Genomic DNA, 21,283 nt, shown 5'->3' with positions numbered 1-21,283 from the left:
CTATGTCTCCATGGATGTTACCTTCTTTGAAGATGAGCCTTTCTTTCCTGTTTCTCCTCAGGGGGAGTGTAGGCACGAGGAGAAACTGGTTCAGCTTCCTCCTCTTCCTAATCCTTCTCCTTCTCCCCCTTCTCTTCTTGACCCTCCACCTTTCCGTGTTTTTTCTCATCGTCGTAAAGGCCAACCAAGTTCAAGAGTTGTGGAGAATCTAGAAGCTGTACCTCAAGTGCCATCAAACTCCTCGGGGGAAGATCATACTCACTCAGGTAACTTGACTCCCAATGATGGTCCTAATCTCCCTGTTGCTAATGATCTTGACCTTCCTATTGCCCACAGGAAAGGTGTTAGGTTGTGCACCACTAAACACCCCATTTCCAACTTTGTTTCCTATGAGAACATCTCACCTTCATTTCGTGCCTTCCTTACCTCCATTGACAGTATCCCTATTCCAAAGAATGTGGCAGAAGCTCTCTCAGTACCAGAATGGACAAATGCGATGAATGAAGAAATTGATGCTCTTCATAAGAATGACACATGGGAACTTGTTGATCTCCCTAAGGGAAAGGATCCAGTTGGATGTAAATGGGTGTTCACTGTTAAGCATGGGGCTGATGGAACCGTGGAGAGGTATAATGCTCATTTAGTGGCAAAGGGGTTTACTCAAGTATATGGAGTTGATTATGTAGAAACCTTTGCCCCTGTTGCCAACTCTATTAGAGTACTTTTCTCTCTTGCTGCTAATTTGAATTGGGATCTACATCAACTCGACATCAAGAATGCCTTCTTGAATGGTGACTTTGAAGAGGAAGTTTATATGGTTCAACCCCCTAGTTTTCTGGCTCAAGGAAAAGAACAGAAAGTGTGCAAGTTAAAGAAGTCTTTATATGGGCTGAAGCAATCACCAAGAGCTTGGTTTAGCAGATTTCATACTGCAGTTCAACAGAGGGGATACAAGCAATGTCAGTCAGATCACACACTGTTTGTGAAAAGGAGAGAAGGTAAAATGGCTGCCCTAATAGTATATGTGGATGACATATTTGTTATTGGTGACTGGAACGATGAAATTCAAAGTTTGAAGGGTTTCCTTGACACTCAGTTTGAAGTGAAAGATCTAGGACCTGCCAAATACTTCCTTCGAATTGAGGTTGCCCGATCAAGAAAGGGTATGTTTATCTCCCAAAGGAAATATGTCCTAGACTTGCTTAAGGACACTAGAAAGATTGGGGTTAAGCCAGTTGACTCTCCCATTGACCCTAACCATAAGTTAAGTGACAGCCAAGGTGAACCTCTTAAAGATGTGAAGCAATTTCAGAGGCTTGTAGGGAGATTGTTGTACTTCTCTATGACCCATCCAGACATAGCATATGTTGTTGGTGTCCTTAGCCAGTTCATGCATGCACCTAGGACCACTCATCTTGAAGCAGCATAGAGGATACTACAATATCTTAAGAAGTTCCCCCGTGCTGGCTTATTATTCCAGAAGCATGGACATTTGAAGGTGAAATTTATATAGATGTGGATTGGGCTGGATCTCAAAGTGACAGAAGGTCTACTAGTGGTTATTACACCTTTGTAGGAGGGAACCTTGTTACTTGGAGGAGTAAGAAGCAAACGGTGGTGGCTAGATCCAGTGCAGAAGTTGAGTATCGTGCAATGGAACATGGAGTAGCCGAAGGTATGTGGATAAAGAATCTGTTGGGTGAGTTGGGTTTTCCAGTGGACAAACCCATGACTCTACTCTGTGATAACAAGGAAGCTATAAGTATTGCTGCTAACCCGGTACTACATGATAGAACAAAGCACATTGAAGTTGACAAGCACTTTATCAGAGAGAAAGTCATCACAGGCGAAGTATGCACTCCATATATCAGCTCTGAAGACCAACTAGCAGACATCTTTACAAAAGGGCTAAACCATTCCAGACATCAAGATCTTTGTGACAAGTTGAGCATGATTGATATCTATGCTCCAACTGTTAGACAGTTTTGTATGCCCTTAGCTTCAATCAGAATGATGTACTTTATGAGTTTACTGTAAATGAATAAAGATACATATTTGATTCATGTTCCCTTGGTATGTTTCTGTGTAATACCCTTAAACTGGACACTTAATGAGACTCGTGTTAGTTTAGAATGTTCACAGCCAGTGGGTCGGTCTGGGGAGACGTATCCTGACAAGGCTGACACTGTGGTGCCACCAAGTCGGTTGAGGTGGCCTGTCTCAGCTACCAAGGTGAGACCCTAGGCACATACAGTGTAGGATTAATTGAATCTTTGAACTGGACCAGATTTCCAGTATTGCCCTGGACCTTGGAGATTGATGGGCAAAACTGGAAAATTACACCCAACCCCTAGACTCGATTATGATACTGCACTAGGTGTCGGATTGGGCTATCTTTGATGTACCAATCAGTGAGATCCTTAGCGGGGGTCAAAAACCTGGGTATGTTGGGACAGTGCGAGAATTCATCTGAGTGGGTGATCATAGTGACAGGGTCAGCCCCTTTGTCGGACAAAGGTAATGATCGGGGATGCACTCTCACTGATGGAAACCAAGACTGCCGACAGCCGATTCCAACCGTTGAGATTTGTTTTGCAAAATATATTTTATATAAGATATAAAAGTATATATATATATATATGGTTTCTGAAAGGTTTGCAAAAGGTTTTAATTCCCGGGATCCATATGAGTGGAGAGTGCAACACTGTTCCTTGCAGCCGAGGGAGAGGTCCTCTCTTGTCGGGTAGTGTATGATCATTATGGGTTGAGAGGTTAAGTGTAAGACCATTGAGGATAACACCTAAAGGGCTAATCTCGCATCTGCCCACAGTCCCTGGGTGTTACAAGGTGGCTTGGCCCAGGGACCACTTAGTGTAAGTGTTGGGCCCATAGAGCCCATTTGATGGGTTTCAAGGGGTACACTGTCTTCAGCAGTGCATTCGGCCAGGCCTTGTAACAAAGGCTGGGCTGAACCCATGTGGCTGATGTGTAGATCAATGCTTGAGTCCCACACCATACAAGGAAGCCTAACTAGGCAGTAGTTTGGAAGGCTTTTTGAGTACATAACCTTAAATGGGCCTTAAGCCCATTTCGAACTAGGCTGATTTGATCAGTCATTTAAAGGGGGCGAATTCTGAAGTGGGTCAGCTAAAAGGATTGGGCTTAGACCCTATCCACTCAGAGAGTCCAAGATCAAAATGAGATTTAGATCGGGAAACCTCCTAATTAGATTAGGAGATAGCTGATCTGATCTGCAGATAAGATAAGGATTATCCCTTATCACTAAGGGACTTCTAACCCAAATATGATTTGGATTAGCAACTCCTAATCTGATTAGGAGCTGATCCCTTTGAGATTATAAAAGGGGAAGGGGGCGGCAGCCTTTTACATGATCAATAGCATACTTCTCTTTGAAGAAAGAGAGATTGAGAGATTTCCTGCATACTGCGAATTCCCTCCTGCTGCCACCTTCCTGCCATTGCCATTCCTTCAGTTCGATCTCCAGTTCTTGGGAGCAATCAAGATTTGATCTTGATCTCAATCTTTTGGGAAAAGATTGGTTGGAGCTGTACTCACAAGCCGTCCAGTTGATTCTTGCGAAGGGTCAAGTTCTTTTGAAGAACATTGTTGATTCTGCTCCATCCTTCACTGCGCCATCTTCAGTGGGAGCAGATTTTGGATCCTTCCTTGGGCATGAACACCTCCATTGGGAGACAGTATTTCTCCGTATCAAGTATAATCCTCTTCCACTCCTTTTGGTTCAGATCTGGTTCAGTTTATGGTTCAAGATTGATCCTTGAAAATATGATTTTCTAAATAGGGAATACGATTCCCAATTGAAGGGAGAGATAAATTTTTTGAAATTCGCCCCTTATTCCGCAATCTTTAGGCGTCCATAGGATGGATCTCTCATCCCTTCACCAACTTAAGGGGGAGTGTTGACAAATGTTATTGTATGTACTGTACACAGATTTAGTGCCCACAGGGGTATTTTTGTAATTTCCATACCACTTGTGTTGTACGGCTAGTATAGTATAAATACAAATGCTTCACTCGCATGAAGCAAGTTCTTTTGAGGCATGAAGTCCGCCAACCTCTTCTCTCTTCTGCCTTCTTATCTTCCTCTTCTTTCTCTTGCTCAACAACCTTGTATCCCCAAACTACACAGAACTACTCTTGACTTTCCTTCGATAGACATCCATTGTATCCTCCCACTATTCCTCAATCACTACAAGTATGACCTTGTCTTTGGTAATAAAATCAAATCATGGGAAGGCCCTTGGTTGAGGACTTCCACTGAAAGATCACTTCCAACCTATCTTCATTGTTCATTCTCTTAAAAATAAAACTATTTCTGAGCTTTTCATCCCCTAGTCTCCTTTGGCTTTATATGGAACTTTAGGCTAGTGAAGAAAACCTTTACAACTCTGAAATTGATCTTTTTTCTAGCCTTTTGCATGTGTTAGATGGTGTTACTCTAGATCCTCTTGAATGGGAACAAATTCAAACGCTCTCAGATTTGTTCTAAAATCCACCTTCCAATCAATCCAAGGGATGAAGAGCTAGAACAAACTTAGAGATTGTTTTTTACTTACGATTAGATATGGAGTAAAGACAAGGAACTACACCTTTCAACAAGTATTCCCCAAGCTAGAGGTCTTCCAAGAATTTCACCTTGTTTTCGATATCCCACAAATCTGAAAGAATGGTAGGATCCATCTAATGGACGCCAATAAGGTTGCGGAATGGGTGGGCGAATTTCAAAAATTTTCTTACCTTCTTCCAAGTAGGAATCATATTCCCTAAATTTAGAATACTATATTCAAGGATCCTACTTGAACCATAATCGAATCAGATCTGAACCAAAAGGCAAAAGGGAGGAATATACCTGATCCGGAGAAGCAGTATCTCCCAAAGTTGGTGTTCACGCCCAAAGAAGAAACCAAGATCCGCTCCTGCTGAAGATGACATAGCTGTGGATGGAACGGAACCAGCAGGTGCGTCCTACACACTGGATCCTTCACAAGAATCCTCTGGTAACTCTGAACACTAAATCTTTCTCAGTCTTTTTCGCAAGACTAATGTCAAGAACTGATTTCTTGACTCCCTATTGCTGCAAAGATCAAATCTTGCAAGAGGGAAATGGCGGCGGCTGGAGGAGAACTCTTGGGACGAAGATGGCTGAACTGCTTCTCTTCTCTCTGAAGTTTGTATGAGATCTAATCTCAGTTTTGTAGGATAATTTCTTGCACCACAAACACTTGGTTCGAAATCTGATATATTTCTCTTAGGGTTTCTCCTCTTTTTCTTCTTGATTAAGAAACCTCCTAATTATGAGTTATCCCAACCCAATTCAGTATTTGGATAGGGGATTATCTTAATCCTATTTGCAGATTAAGTTAGTTTACTCCTGATCTCATCAGGAGGTTACCAGAATCAAATCTAATTTGAATTTGGTCTCATGGAGTGGATAAGGTTAAAAGGCCCAATCCTTTTACTAACATTAATCTCAGATTCACCCCATAGATGGGTGATCATATCAGCCCAGCTCAAAATGGGCTTTTGGCCCATTAAGTGTTCAGTGTTTAACTAGTTTCCAATCTGCTGCCCTGTTGGGCTTCTTTGTATGGTGTGGGACCCAAGCATTGATCTACACACCAGCCACATGGGTTCGGCCCAGCCTTTATTACAAGGCCCAGCCGAATTCACTGAAAAACTTAGTGAACCCCTGAGTCCATCACATGGACCCTATGGGCCCAACACTTACATTAAGTGGTCCCTGGGCCAAGCCATCTTATAAAAACCCAGGGACTGTGGGCAGGTGCAAGATTAACCCATCAGGTATTATCCTAAAAGGTCTTACACTTAACCTCTCAGCCCTTAATGATCAAGCACTGCCCGACAACAGAGGACCTCTCCCTCGGCTGCAAGGAACAATGCCGCACTCTCCACTCACATGGATCCCGGGAATTAAAACCATTTGCAAACATTTCAAAACCGTACATAAATATATAAATATATTAATTTTGCAAAACAAAATTCCAATGATTGAAATCAACTGCCGGCAGTTTGGTTTCCATCAGAGAGAGTGCATTCCCGATCATTACCCTTTGTCCGACAAAGGGGCTGATCCTGTCACTATGATCACCCACTTAGATGAATTCTTAGACTGTCCCAACATACCTAGGTTTTGATTCCCATCTAAGGATCTCACTGATTGGCATATCAAAGACAGCCCGATCCGACACCTAGTGAAGTGTCATAATCGAGTCTAGGGGTCAGGTGTAACTTTCCCGTTTTGCCCATCTATCTCCAAGGTCCAGGGCAATACTGGAAATCTGGTCCGATTCAAGGATTCGAGTAATCCCATACTGCATGTGCCTTGGGTCTTACCCTGGTGGCTGAGACAGGCCATCCCAACACTTGGTGGCACCCCAGTATCAGCCTTGGCAGGATAAATCTCCCCAGACTTATCCAATGGCTGTGAACATTTAAAACTAACACGAGTCTCTATAAGTGTCCAGTTTTAGGGTCTTACACAGAATTGTACCAAACAACATGAATCAAATATGCACTTTATTTATAACAAAAGTACATTAAATCAGATTGAAGCTAAGGGCATACAAAACTGTCTAACAGCTCCCACTTGCACTTAGGTCCAATCTGGTACAAGCCAGAGTCCCATACTTTCCACGTGTTTGTCAAACACCTTCTGTGTCAGTGGCTTAGTCAATGGGCCTGCCACATTATCCGCTGATGCTACCTTCTGAATTAGGACGTCCCCTCTACCAACGATCTCCCACAGTACATGGTACTTCCTCTCGATGTGCTTTGACCTCGAGTGGGCCTGAGGCTCTTTAGCCTGGGCGATCGCTCCATTGTTGTAACACAACAACGGGATGGGTGATGTGCTGGACAGTATCACTCCCAATTCGTGTATGAATTTTTTCATCCACACGGCTTCCTTGGCAGCTTCACTTGCGGCAATGTACTCGACCTCGGTTGTGGAATCTGTAGTAAACCCCTGTTTGTTGCTTTTCCAGCAAACAACACACGATCCTATCGTGAAAACATACCCAGATGTAGACTTTCTATCATCTGGATCCGATTAGAAATCGGCATCAGTATACCCTAGAACTTGCAGTGAACTACCATCGAATACCAGACAAAACTCTTTTGTCCTTCGAAGGTATTGGAGTATGTTCTTCACAGCAGTCCAATGCTCCTACCCTGGGTTGGCTTGGAATTTGCTTACCACACTCACCGCCTGAGCAATGTCCGGGCGAGTGCATAGCATGACATACATGATGCTCCCCACGGCTGAGGCATAGGGAACATATCTCATGCTCTCAATCTCCTCAGAAGTCTTTGGAGACATCTTCTTGGAGAGAGTGACTCCATGCCTGAAAGGAACGTTTCCTTTCTTGGAGTTCTCCATGCTGTATCTTTTGACAATTTCGTCAATGTAAGCAGCCTGGGATAATCCAATTATCCGCTTCGATTTATCTCTATAGAGTCGAAGACCCAGTATATATAAAGCTTCTCCAAGATCTTTCATGGAGAACTGTTGTGATAGCCATACCTTGACCGAAGTCAACATTCCTACATCATTCCCAATGAGTAGGATATCGTCCATGTACAACACCAAAAAGGTGATCTTATCTCCACTGGACTTCCTGTAAACACAGGGTTCATCCAGATTCTACTCAAAGTCAAAACATTTTGATAGCTGAATCAAAACAGATGTTCCAACTCCTAGATGCCTGCTTAAGTCCATATATGGATCTATTAAGTTTACATACCATGTGTTCCTGACCAACAACAATGAAGCCTTGTGGCTGCTGCATGTAGATATCTTCACTAAGATCTCCATTCAGGAACGCAGTTTTGACATCCATCTGCCAAATCTCGAAGTCATGGTACGCTGCTACAGCTAGCAGGATCCTTATGGATTTGAGCATGGCCACGGGCGAAAATGTTTCCTCATAATCGATGCCTTCTTTCTGAGTATACCCTTTCGCCACCAAACGAGCGTTAAAGGTCTCAATCCTGCCATCGGGGCCCTTCTTCCTCTTGTAGATCCATTTGCAACCAATTGCTTTTACCCCAGAGGGCGGATCTACTAGAGTCTAGACTCCATTGGTCTCCATCGAGTCCATCTCAGCTCTCATGGCCTCCACCCATTTCTGGGAATCTATGTCCAACATAGCTTCCACATAAGTTACGGGATCTTCCTCACTAGTCAAGGCTTCCACAAAGGTAACTATCCTGGTCAATACCATATCGGACTAGTGGTTTGGATACCCGGGTGGACCTTTTAGGTTGGTCACTACCTGGAACTTGTGGGACATCTCCCACTTCTCCTGAGCTCTCCTCATCAAGAACTATTTCCTGACGATGGGTGTCCAGGATGTATTTGGTTTCTAAGAATTGGGCGTTTCGACTGCAGAACACTTTCTGCTCACTGGTTTTAGACTCCAACTTGTCTGCACTTGTTCTTTTAACGTGTGCAGGACAACCCCAAATCTTCAAGTGTCTTACACTTGGCTTCTTTCCGGTCCAAAGTTCATATGGAGTTTTCGGAACTGATTTGGTTGGAACCCGATTCAGCACGTAGATGGCAGTCTCTAATGCGTATCCCCAAAAGGATGTGGGTAATTCTGAGCGTACGAGAAGTGACCGGGCCACGTCCAACAAGGTCCTATTCCTCCTCTCTGAAACACCATTGAGTTGAGGTGTAGCAGGAGGAGCTAGTTGTGACACTATCCCATTGACCTTCAAATAGTCCCTGAATTCATCAGAGAGATACTCGCCACCTTGATCCGATCGAAGGGCCTTAACTTCTCTCCCTAACTGTTTCTCGACTTGCTGTCTGAACTCTTTGAACTTTTCAAAGGATTCAGACTTGTGTCTCATTAGGTACACGTAACCATATCGTGAAAAATCATCTGTAAAGGTGATGAAATACACGTGTTGATTCTAGCCCAGATCCAAGGGCTTCGAGTTCGTTAATGTAGCCCATCATCCGAAGACAATGGTCATGAACTTTCTGCCCCTTGGACATCTGCGTGGTCATGAACAATTTCAGGACCTCCTGTCGAGTAGAACGGTTCTGCTCATCATACATTGTCTTTAGAATGTCCATTATGTCCTTGGTTAATTCGATCTGATCGAACTGCCTCTGTATTGAGTTGTCTAGTGAGGCAATGACAAAGCAGCGGGCTAGGGAGTTCTTATCCTCCCAATCTTGGTAGTCCCTCCTACGGGCCTCAGAAGCCCTATCACCCGGACGCTCCGGGGTAGGATTTTTCACCACCTTATCTAACTTTTCGAAAGTTAGGACCAACATAAGATTTTTGTACCAATCGGCATAGTTTGGGCCCTTAAGCTTGTTATCGTCTAGTAGCTTTGCGAATTGACCGTTTGCCATTTTCTGAAATAGCAAAGACATTAGTCCACAACCTTAGATTGATTCAAGTTACTTACATAGACATGGTTTTTAATCTATGTTCCATTCGCATTTATTCATCTCTGAGATTTCCCTCCTTTCTCAGTGACGGAGACGACGAAATGTCTCTGGAAATGTGGGAAATCACATGGGGTGCGTGAAGCCAACTGTTTCAGCAGCATAACCCCACCACCTTTCTATGACAGATCATATCCACTCATCAAATGAGTTTCCCTTTGGCCTCTATCAGACAAGGTTCAGAGTCATTTTCAGGTAAACCTTTCGATCCAGTGAGTGCTCACCCATCATATTCAGGTTACGCCAAGGTACCGTGAGAGAGTTCCCATTTTCTGGTGAAGCCCTCCCACATCGGTCTATGATGCCCCTATCATCTTATGAAACACTCTGACAGATCCATCAGCAAATGGATAGCCCAATTTTATGGTGTGTTTCCTCATTACTGAAGAACCCATCATTGTGCTAATGGCGGAAGGCCTTTAGAGAGTTCATCATATGGATCTCCCTATTGCATGCACTCATATTTGCTAGAGGGAACGAGATTATGCCCTAGTTCTAATTTAGGTTTAACCATAGTGGCTCCCACTGACTTTCATAAAGTCAGATTTCTGGTGGGCCTTAATCGGCTAGGGGTTCCGTACGCATCCCTTTTCAGGGTTGTGGGGCCCACCAAGCAAGGAGGGGTCATCCAATGACCTTAAGGGACACCATGGCAATGGTGTGCATTCAGCCATGGTGTGCGCAAGAGCCACTAACGAGTCTTCATGGGCCAAGTGCTTATGGCCCATGGTCGCAGCACATCAAACATCCAATCATCACATGTAAAGGAGGAATTGATCCAATCAATCAACTACTGTAAAGCCCATTTTATAGCCCAATTAAAAACCTAACATTAACAATTAATGTCAACTAGGTGTATGGGCTGAATCGCAGTTAGTGTTCGGCCCATACAACTTTTCTTGCAATAGTGGGCTTTAGCAGTTTCAACCCTTTAAAACTAGGATTTACAGGATGGACTAAAAAACAGTCCCCTTTGAACCCTAGATTCGGTCCAAACAGTTTTGGTCCAATCTGGTCCGAAATGGTCCAAAACTGATTTTCAATTCAAGAATTAATTCATGAAAGATCTGAAATTAATAATCTTGATTTTAAACAATCATAAAACAACTATGGACTGTTCGCACCACCTGCAAAACAGAGGTTAATCATTGATGTTGCAGTTTCACAAACTACAAATCGTAGGAAGCGATTCTCCATCTGCAAATCTCCAGCGCCACCATCTTCTTCCTTCTTCTTTAATCAAGAAAATAAATAATAGAAATCATATTTCTATTAATTAATTACATTCTTGATCAAATCTTGTACATTCAGTCTAGAAAATAAAAAAAAAATTTACAGACCAAGTTGAATAAAATAAATGAAAAAGGGTGTGCAGACCATCTGTGCCAAATCTGCACTGCGATCTCCAGGTTCGAATAATCCATTAAATAAAAAAAAAATAAAGAACAATTCTAAATAAATTTTGTATTTAACAAAAAATAATTTCAGATCAATCGCCCTTAACAAGAAACCATTTCTTCAAAAGAAAGAAAACAATCTACGCAAATCTTGGCAGAACATCTTCTATCCATCTGCGCAGGGTCAGATATGATTTTCTTTTGGTTCAAGATTCGAACCTAGCTCTGATACCACTGAAAGAATGGTAGGATCCATCTAATGGACGGCAATAAGGTTGCGGAATGGGTGGGCGAATTTCAAAAATATTCCTACCTTCTTCCAACTGGGAATCATATTCCCTAAATTTAGAATACTATATTCAAGAATCCTACTTGAACCATAATCGAACCAGATCTGAACTAAAAGGAAAAAGGGAGGAATATACCTAATCCGGAGAAGCAGTATCTCACAAAGTTGGTGTTCACGCCCAAAGAAGAAACCAAGATCCGCTCCAGCTGAAGATGACACAGCTGTGGATGGAACGGAACCAGCAGGGTACGTCCTACACACTGGATCCTTCGCAAGAATCCTCTGGGAAATCTGAACACTGAATCTTTCTAAGTCTTTTTCGCAAGACTAATGTCAAGAACTGATTTCTTGACTCCTTATTGCTGCAAAGATCAAATCTTGCAAAAGGGAAATGGCGGCGGCTGGAGGAGAACTCCTGGGACGAAGATGGTTGAACTGCTTCTCTTCTCTCTGGAGTTTGTATGAGATCTAATCTCAATTTTGCAGGATAATTTCTTGCACCACCAACCCTTGGTTCGAAATCTATTATATTTCTCTTAGGGTTTGTCCTCTTTTTCTTCTTGATTAAGAAACCTCCTAATTAGAAGTTATCCCAACCCAATTCAGTATTTGGATAGGGGATTATCTTAATCCTATCTGCAGATTAAGTTAGCTTACTCCTGATCTCATCAGGAGGTTACCAGAATCAAATCTAATTTGAATTTGGTCTCCTGGAGTGGATAAGGTTAAAAGGCCCAATCCTTTTACTAACATTAATCTCATATTCGCCCCATAGATGGGTGATCATATTAGCCCAGCTCGAAATGGGCTTTTGGCCCATTAAGTATTCAGTGTTTAACTAGTTTCCAATCTGCTACCCGGTTGGGCTTCTTTGTATGGCGTGGAACCCAAGCATTGATCTACACACCAGCCACATGGGTTCGGCCCAGCCTTTATTACAAGGCCCAACCGAATTCACTGAAAAACTCAATGAACCCCTGAGCCCATCACATGGACCCTATGGGCCCCACTTACACTAAGTGGTCCCTGGGCCAAGCCATCGGGGCCCTTTTTCCTCTTGTAGATCCATTTGCAACCAATTGCTTTTACCCCGGAGGGCGGATCCACCAGAGTCCAGACTCCATTGGTCTCCATTGAGTCCATCTCAGCTCTCATGGCATCTACCCATTTAAGGGAGTCTATGTCCAACATAGCTTCCATATAAGTTACGGGATCCTCTTAACTAGTCAAGATTTCGACCAGGTAACTATCCTGATCGTAACAAAATGGACCGGTGGCCTGGACACCCGGGTAGATCTTCTAGGTTGGTCACTACCTGGAACTTGTGGGACACCTCCCACTGCATCTGAGCTCTCCTCATCAAGAATAATTTCCGGACGAAGATTATTCAGGACATAGTCATTTTCCAAGAATTGTGCATTCCGACTGCGGAACACCTTCTACTCACTTGGATCATAGAATAGGTAGCCCACTGAGCCCTTTGGGTAGCCTACGAATAGGCAACGGTTGGTCTTGGATTCCAATTTGTCCGGATTCGTTGTTTTAACGTGAGTCGGACAACCCCAAATCTTCAAGTGTCGTACACTTGGTTTCTTTCCGGTCCAAAGCTCATAGGGAGTCTTAGGAACCGATTTGGTTGGAACCCGGTTCAGCACGTATATCACAGTTTTAATGCGTATCCCCAAAAGGATGTGGGTAACTCTGAATGGATGAGAAGTGACCGGATCATATCTAAAAGGGTCCTATTCCTCCTCTCTGAAACACCGTTAATTTGTGGTGTAGCAGGAGGAGCTAACTGTGATACTATCCCGTTTACCTTTAAGTAGTCCCTAAATTTATCAAAGAGATCTTCGCCGCCTCGATCTGATCGAAGGGCCTTAATTTCTCACCCTAATTGTTTCTCGACCTCTTGTCTGAACTCTTTGAACTTTTCAAAGGATTCAGACATATGTCTCATTAGGTACACGTAACCATACCGAGAATAGTCATCGGTGAATGTAATGAAATACATGTGTTGGTTACGGGTCCTAACACTCAGGGGACCACACACATCAGTATGTATAAGGTCAAGCGTGTCTGTACATCTTTCAGGCTTACCATTAAATGGCCTCTTTGTCATCTTACCCTGAAGGCAAGGTTCACAAGTGGGAAGATCTTCTATAGTTAGAAAATCTAAAGGACCATCCTTCACCAATCTTGTGATTTGGTCAATACTGATATGGCCAAGTCGGTAATGCCACAGGCACGTGGGATTAACTGTATCACATGCTCTTTTCTTGGGGATTTCGGCCGACATAGTTTCGGCTATGTTAGTTTCTAGAGAAGGATGTAGAACATAGAGACCGTTCTCCAGTTCCCCATATGCGATGAATTTATTGTTTCTTTTAATAGTAACCGTATTACTGAAAAAGACTGAATATCCATCGGCACACAGTTTTGAGACAGAAATCAAATTTCTTAGATTTTGCACAAAAAGACAAGGAGTTCAGCTCTTGGACTTGAATGCCATCGGCCCTTTGCAACATATTACTCAGCTCTTGGACGCTGACATTCAGCTTGTTCATATTGTAGTTTAATATGAACCCATTGAAGGAAGAGGGCAAGGAGTTCAGAATGGCATCTACTTGAATGCCAAGATCTAGCCCGGATCCAAGGGCTTCCAACTTGTTAACGTATCCCATCATCCGAAGACAATGGTTGTGAACTTTCTGCCCCTTGGACATCTGAGCGGTCATGAACATTTTCAAGACCTTCTGCCGAGTAGAACGGTTCTGCTCTTCGTACATTGTTTTCAGACTGTCCAATATGTCCTTAGCGAGTTCGATCTGATCGAACTGCCTCTGTATTGAGTTGTCCAAAGAAGCAACGACATAACAGTGGGCTAGAGAGTTTTATCCTCCCAATCTTGGAATTTTCTCCTACGGGCTTCAGAAGCCCTATCACCCAGACGCTCCGGGGCAGGAGACTTGACTACTTTGTCCAATTTTTCAGATGTTAAAACCAGCATTAGGTTACGGTACCAGTCAGCATAGTTTGGGCCTTTAAGCTTGTTGTCATCAAGAAGCTTTGCAAATTGTCCGTTTGCCATTTTCTGATAAAACAACAAATATCAGTCCACAACCTTATTTGATTCATGTTCAAATCACAGACATGGATTTTAATCTATGTTCCATTCCCATTTGTTCATCTCTGAGTTTTCCCTCCTTCTCAGGGACGGAGACAGCGACTTGTCTCTAGAAATGTGGGAAACCACATAGGGTGCATGGAGCCAACTGTTTCAGCTGCAAAACCCCACCACCTTTCTGTGAAGGATCATATCCACTCATCATATGAGTTTTCCCTTTGGCCTCTATCAGACAAGGTTCAGAGACGTTTTCAGTAAAACCTTTTTATCTAGTGGGTGCTCACCCATCATATTCGTGAACGCCAAGGTACCGTGAAAGAGTTCTCATTTTCTGGTGAAGCCCCTCCCATATCGGTCTATGATGCCGCTATCATCTTATGAAACACTTGGACAAGCCCATCAGAAAATGGATAGCCAATTTTCTGGTGCGTTTCCTCATTACTGAAGGACTCATCCTCATGCTAATGATGGAAGGCCTTTAGAGAATTCATCATATGAATCTCCCTATCACGTGCACTCATCTTTACTGGAGGGAACAAGAATTACGTCCTAGTTTATTTTAGGTCAAACAAAAGTGGCTCCCACTGACTTTCATAAAGCCAGATTTTGGTGGGGCTAAATCGGCTAGGGTTCCGCACGTAACCTCTTCAAGAGGTGTGGGGCCCACCATTGAGGGAGGTCATCCAATGACCAGGAGGAACACCATGGCAATGATGTGCATTCAGCCATGGTGTGCGCAAGAGCCACTATCGAATCTACATGGGCCAAGCACTTATGGCCCATGAACGTAGCACATCACACATCCATGAAGGGATAGGATATCCATCACATGGACGCCCTATTCTTGCGGAATGAATATGGCGAATTTCAAAAATTTCTCCCATCTTTGTAGGGAATCGAATTCCCTATAATTAGAAAAACATGTTTTCAATGATCAATCTTGAATCAATAAGTAAACCAGATCTGAACCAAAAGGAGTAGGAGGGAGGATGTACTTGATACAGAGAAGCAATATCTCCCAATTGAGGTGTTCACGCCCAAGGAAGGATCCAAAATCTGCTCCCACTGAATATGGCGCAGTGCAGGATGGAGCAGAATCAACAATGTTCTTCCAAAAGAACTTGACCCTTCGAAAGAATCAACTGGACGGCTTGTGAGTACAGCTCCAACCAATCTTTTCCCAAAATATTGGAATCAAGATCAGATCTTGATTTCTCCCAAGAACTGGAGATCGAACTGAAGGTAATGGCGGCGGCAGTAAGGAGGTGGCAAGAGAGTATTCGCAGGGTGCAGAATTCTCTCTTCTTGTGATTTTCAGCTCTAAAGAGAGTTGAACATCAAATACTAACAGTTGTCGCCCCTTTCTCCTTTCATAATCTTAAAGGGATCAGCTCCTAATCCCATTAGGAGTTGCTAATCCAAATCATATTTGGATTAGAAGTCCCTTTAAGTGATAAGGGATAACCCTTATCTTATCTGCAGATCAGATCAGCCATCTCCTAATCTAATTAGGAGGCTTCAAGATCTAAATCTCATTTAGATCTTGGACTCTCTAAGTGGATAGGGTCTAGGCCCAATCCTATCGGTTGATCCATATTAGAATTTGCCCCTTTTAATTGACTAATCGAATCAGCCCAGTTCGAAATGGGCTTAAGGCCCATTAAAGGTTATGTACTCACTTAGCCTTCCAAACTGCTGCCTAGTTGGGCTTCCTTGTATGACGTGGGACCCAAACATTGATCTACACATCAGCCGCATGGGTTCAGCCCAGCCTTTGTTACAAGGCCTGGCCGAATACACTGTTATGGACAGTGCACCCCCTGAAACTCATCTTATGGGCTCTACGGGCCCAACATTTACCCTAAGTGGTCCCTGGGCCAAACCACCTTGTAACAGCCAGGGACTGTGGGCAGATGCAAGATTAGCCCATCAGGTATTATCCTCAATGGTCTTACACTTAACCTCTTAGCCCATAATGATCAAACACTGCCCGATAAGGGAGGACCTCTCCCTCGACTGCAAGGAACAGTATTGCACTCTCCGCTTACATGGATCCCAGGAATTAAAACCTTTTGCAAATCATTTCGAAACCATAACATATATATATATATATATATATATATATATATATATATATATATATATATATATATCTTTATATAAATATATTTTGCAAAACAAAATCTCAACAAATAAAATCGGTTGTCGGTAGTCTTGGTTTCCATCAGAGAGAGTGCATCCCCGATCATTACCTTTGTCCGACAAAGGGGCTGATCCTGTCACTATGATCACCCACTCAGATGAATTCTCGGACTGTCTCAACATACCCAGGTTTTGGCCCCCATTAAGGATCTCACTGATTGGTACATCAAAGACAGCCCAATCTAACACCTAGTGTAGTATCATAATCGAATCTAGGGGTTAGGTGTAACTTTCCAGTTTTGCCCATCTATCTCCAAGGTCCAAGGCAATACTAAAAATCTGGTCCGGTTCAAAGGTTCTATTAATCCTACACTGCATGTGCTTCGGGTCTCACCCTGGTAGCTGAGACAAGCCACCCCAACAGTTGGCCGCACACCAGTGTCAGCCTTGGCAGGATAAATCTCCCCAGACTTACCCAATGGCTGTGAACATTCTAAACTAACACAAGTCTCATTAAGTGTTCAGTTTAAGGGTATTACACAGAAACACGCCACAAGAACATGAATCAAATGAGTACTTTATTCATTTACAATAAATTCATAATGTACATAATTCTGATTGAAGCTAAGGGCATACAACTATCTAACAATCCATACATCACATGCAGGGAGGAATTGATCCAATCAATTAATTATCTGTAAAATCCCATTTGAAGCCCATTTTAATCCATAATAATAACAATTAATATCATCTAGGTATATGGGCTGAATTAGGGTTACCCAGTTCGACCCATATAGCTTTATCCTTGAAGTGGGCATTTGGCAGTTTTAACAATTTAAAACTAGACCTTACAGGTTGGGCTGAATTAAATATCCAATTAATTATCAATCCTTAGGCCCATTAAACAAAAATTATGGCTAATATTCAGCCTTGATCCAACCCCAGATTCGGTCCAAACAATTTTGAACCAATCTTGGTTCGAATGGGTCTAGGGTTTGATTTTTAATTAAATCTTTAATTCAAGAAAATAGTCTAAAATTAAAGAACTGATAAAAGAAAACAAGAATCAATCAATCCAAGGTTGTTCGTACAATCCATCCTGCAAAACAGAGGTTAGATCACAGAATGCAGTTTCACAAACTACAAATCGCAGGTAGCGAATGTCCCATCTGCGAAATCTCCTTCCTTGCGGCACCATCTTCGATCCAAAAATAAAATAAATAGAAAACCTAATTTCTATTAAAATTACATCAGATCAAATACCTAATACATTGAGTCTAAAAATAAAAAAAAAATTATTTACAGACCAAATGTAATGAATAAATCAAGAAACTGCAAATATTGCAGGTTCCCTGCGCAAACCAAGAATTCGATCTCCTCTTGTACGAACAGCCCATAAATCAAGAAAATCATAAAGAACTATTCTAAACAATAATCAGATTTATATAAAATTTAATTTCAGATTATTTGCCCATAAATTTTGGGAGCAAATTCCCAAAACCCATATCTACGCAAATTGGGTAGAACACCTTCTGCCCATTTGCGCAGGTTCAGATCTGAATTAAATTGATTCAAGATTTGAACCATGGCTCTGATACCACTGAAGGGATGGGATATCCATCACATGGACACCCAAGTATTGCGGAATGGATTGGGCGAATTTCAAAAATTTCTCCCATCTTTGCAGGGAATCGAATTCCCTAATTTAGAAAAACATGTTTTTCAAGGATCAATCTTGAATCATGAACCAAACCAGATCTGAACCAAATGGAGGAGGAGGGAGGATGTACCTGTTACAGAGAAACAATATCTCCCAATGGAAGTGTTCACGCCCAAGGAATGATCCAAAATCTGCTCCCACTGAAGATGGCGCAGTGTAGGATGGAGCAGAATCAGCAATGTTCTTCCAAAAGAACTTGACCCTTCGCAAGAATCAACTGGATGGCTTGTGAGTATAAATCCAATCAATCTTTTCCCAAAAGATTGCAATCAAGATCAGATCTTGATTTCTCCCAAGAACTGGAGATCGAACTGAAGGTAATGGCGGCGGCAGTAAGGAGGTGGCAAGAGAGTATTCGCAGGGTGCAGAATTCTCTCTTCTTGTGATTTTCAGCTCTAAAGAGAGTTGAACATCAAATACTAACAGTTGTCGCCCCTTTCTCCTTTCATAATCTTAAAGGGATCAGCTCCTAATCCCATTAGGAGTTGCTAATCCAAATCATATTTGGATTAGAAGTCCCTTTAAGTGATAAGGGATAACCCTTATCTTATCTGCAGATCAGATCAGTCATCTCCTAATCTAATTAGGAGGCTTCCAGATCTAAATCTCATTTAGATCTTGGACTCTCTAAGTGGATAGGGTCCAGGCCCAATCCTATCAGCCGATCCATCTCAGAATTCGCCCCTTTTAATTGACTGATCAAATCAGCCCAGTTCGAAATGGGCTTAAGGCCCATTTAAGGTTATGTACTCACTTAGCCTTCCAAACTGCTGCCCAGTTGGGCTTCCTTGTATGGCGTGGGACCCAAACATTGATCTACACATCAGCCACATGGGTTTAGCCTAGCCTTTTGCAAAACAAATCTCAACGATTGAAATCGGCTGCCGGCAGTTTTGGTTTCCATAAGTGAGAGTGCATCCCCGATCATTACCTTTGTCCGACAAAGGGGCTGATCCTGACACTATGATCACCCACTCAGATGAATCCTCAAACTGTCCCAACATACCCAAGTTTTGACCCCCGCTAAGGATATCACTGATTGGTACATCAAAGACATCCCAACCTGACACCTAGTGTAGTATCATAATCGAGTCTAGGGGTCGAGTGTAACTTTCCAGTTTTGCCCATTAATCTCCAAGGTCTAGGGCAATACTAGAAATCTGGTCCAGTTCAAAGATTCATGTGATCCTATACAGCATGTGCCTGGGGTCTCACCCTGGTGGCTGAGACAGGCCACCCCAACCGACTTGGTGGCACATCAGTGTCAGCCTTATCAGGATAGGTCTCCCCAGACCGACCCACTAGCTGTGAACATTCTAAACTAACACGAGTCTTATTAAGTGTCCAGTTTAAGGGTATTGCACAGAAACACACCACAGGAAGATGAATCAAATATGTACTTTATTCATTTACAATAAAATCATAATGTACATCATTCTGATTGGAGCTAAGGGCATACAACTGTCTAACAACTCCCACTTGCACTTAGGTTCAATCTGGTACAAGCCGGAGTCTCAGACGTTCCATGTGTTTCATAAACACTTTCTGTGTCAATGGCTTAGTCAATGGGTCTACTACATTCTCCGCTGATGCTACCTCTTAACATCATCCTCCCGTAGGTCCTATGTTGTCATACAACAGTGGAATGGGTGATGTGCTGAATTCCAAATTCAGGAATGAACACCTTCATTCATAAGGTAGCCTCACTTACGGCAATGCATTTGGCTTGGGTTGTGGAGTCTGTAGTGGACCCCTGTTTGCTGCTTTTCCAGCAAACAGCACACGATCCTATCGTGAAAATATATCCAGATGTAGACTTTCTATCATCTGGATCCGACTGGAAATCGGCATCAGTATACCCTTGGATCTGTAATGAGCTACCATCGAATACTAGACAAAACTCTTTTGTCCTTCGAAGGTACTTAAGTATATTTTTCACAGCAGTCCAGTGCTCCTGCCCTGGGTTGGCCTGGAATCTGCTTGCCACACTGACCGCCTGAGCAATGTCAGGACGAGTGCACACCATGGCATACATGATGCTCCCTACGGCAGAGCCTTAAGGAACGTCTTTCATGCCCTTAATCTCCTCAAAGGTCTTGGGATACATCTTCTTGGAGAGAGTAACTCCGTGCCTGAAATGAACATTTCCTTTCTTGGAGTTCTCCATGCTGTATCTCTTGACTATTTTGTCAATGTAAGCAGATTGGGATAATCCTATTATCCGCTTCGATCTATCTCTATAGAGTCGAAGACCTAGTATATAGGAGGCTTCTCCAAGATCTTTCGTGAAGAATTGCTGTGAAAGCCATACTTTCACCGTACTTAACATTCCTACATCATTCCCAATAAGTAGAATGTCATCTACATACAGAACCAAGAAGGTAACCTTATCCCCACTGTACTTCCCGTAGACACAGGGTTCATCCGAATTCTGCTTGAAGTCAAACGATTTGACAGCAGAGTCAAAACGGACGTTCCAACTTCTAGAAGCTTGCTTAAGTCCATAAATGGATCTATTAATTTTACATACCATGTTTTCCTGACCAGTAGCAATGAAGCTTTGTGGTTGTTGCATGTAGATATCTTTAGTAAGATCTCCATTCAGGAATGCAGTTTTGACATCCATTTGCCAAATCTCATAATCATGGTATGCTGCTACAGATAGCAGGATCCTAATGGATTTAAGCATGGCCACAGGCGAAAAGGTTTCGTCATAATCAATGCCCTCTTTCTAAGTGTACCCTTCCGCCACCAGACGAGCTTTGAATGTCTCAATTCTACCATCGGGGCCCTTCCTCCTCTTGTAAATCCATTTGCAACCGATTGCTTTTACCCCGGAGGGTGGATCTACTAGAGTCCAGACTCCATTGGTCTCCATTAAGTCCATCTCAGCTCTCATGGCCTCCACCCACTTCTGGGAATCTATGTCCAACATAGCTTCCGCATAAGTCACGGGATCCTCCTCACTAGTCAATGTTTGCACCAGGTAACTATCATGGTCATAATCATAACGAACTGGTGGCCTGGATACCCGAGTGGATCTTCTAGGTTGGTTACTACCTGGAACTTGTAGAACATGTCCCAC

The sequence above is a fragment of the Nelumbo nucifera genome, chromosome 1 (assembly GCF_055504915.1).
Source record: "Nelumbo nucifera cultivar China Antique chromosome 1, China Antique-T2T, whole genome shotgun sequence".
NCBI classification, from domain to species: domain Eukaryota; kingdom Viridiplantae; phylum Streptophyta; class Magnoliopsida; order Proteales; family Nelumbonaceae; genus Nelumbo; species Nelumbo nucifera.
The sequence above is the reverse complement of the archived record's forward strand: the minus strand, read 5'-3'. Positions refer to the sequence as shown.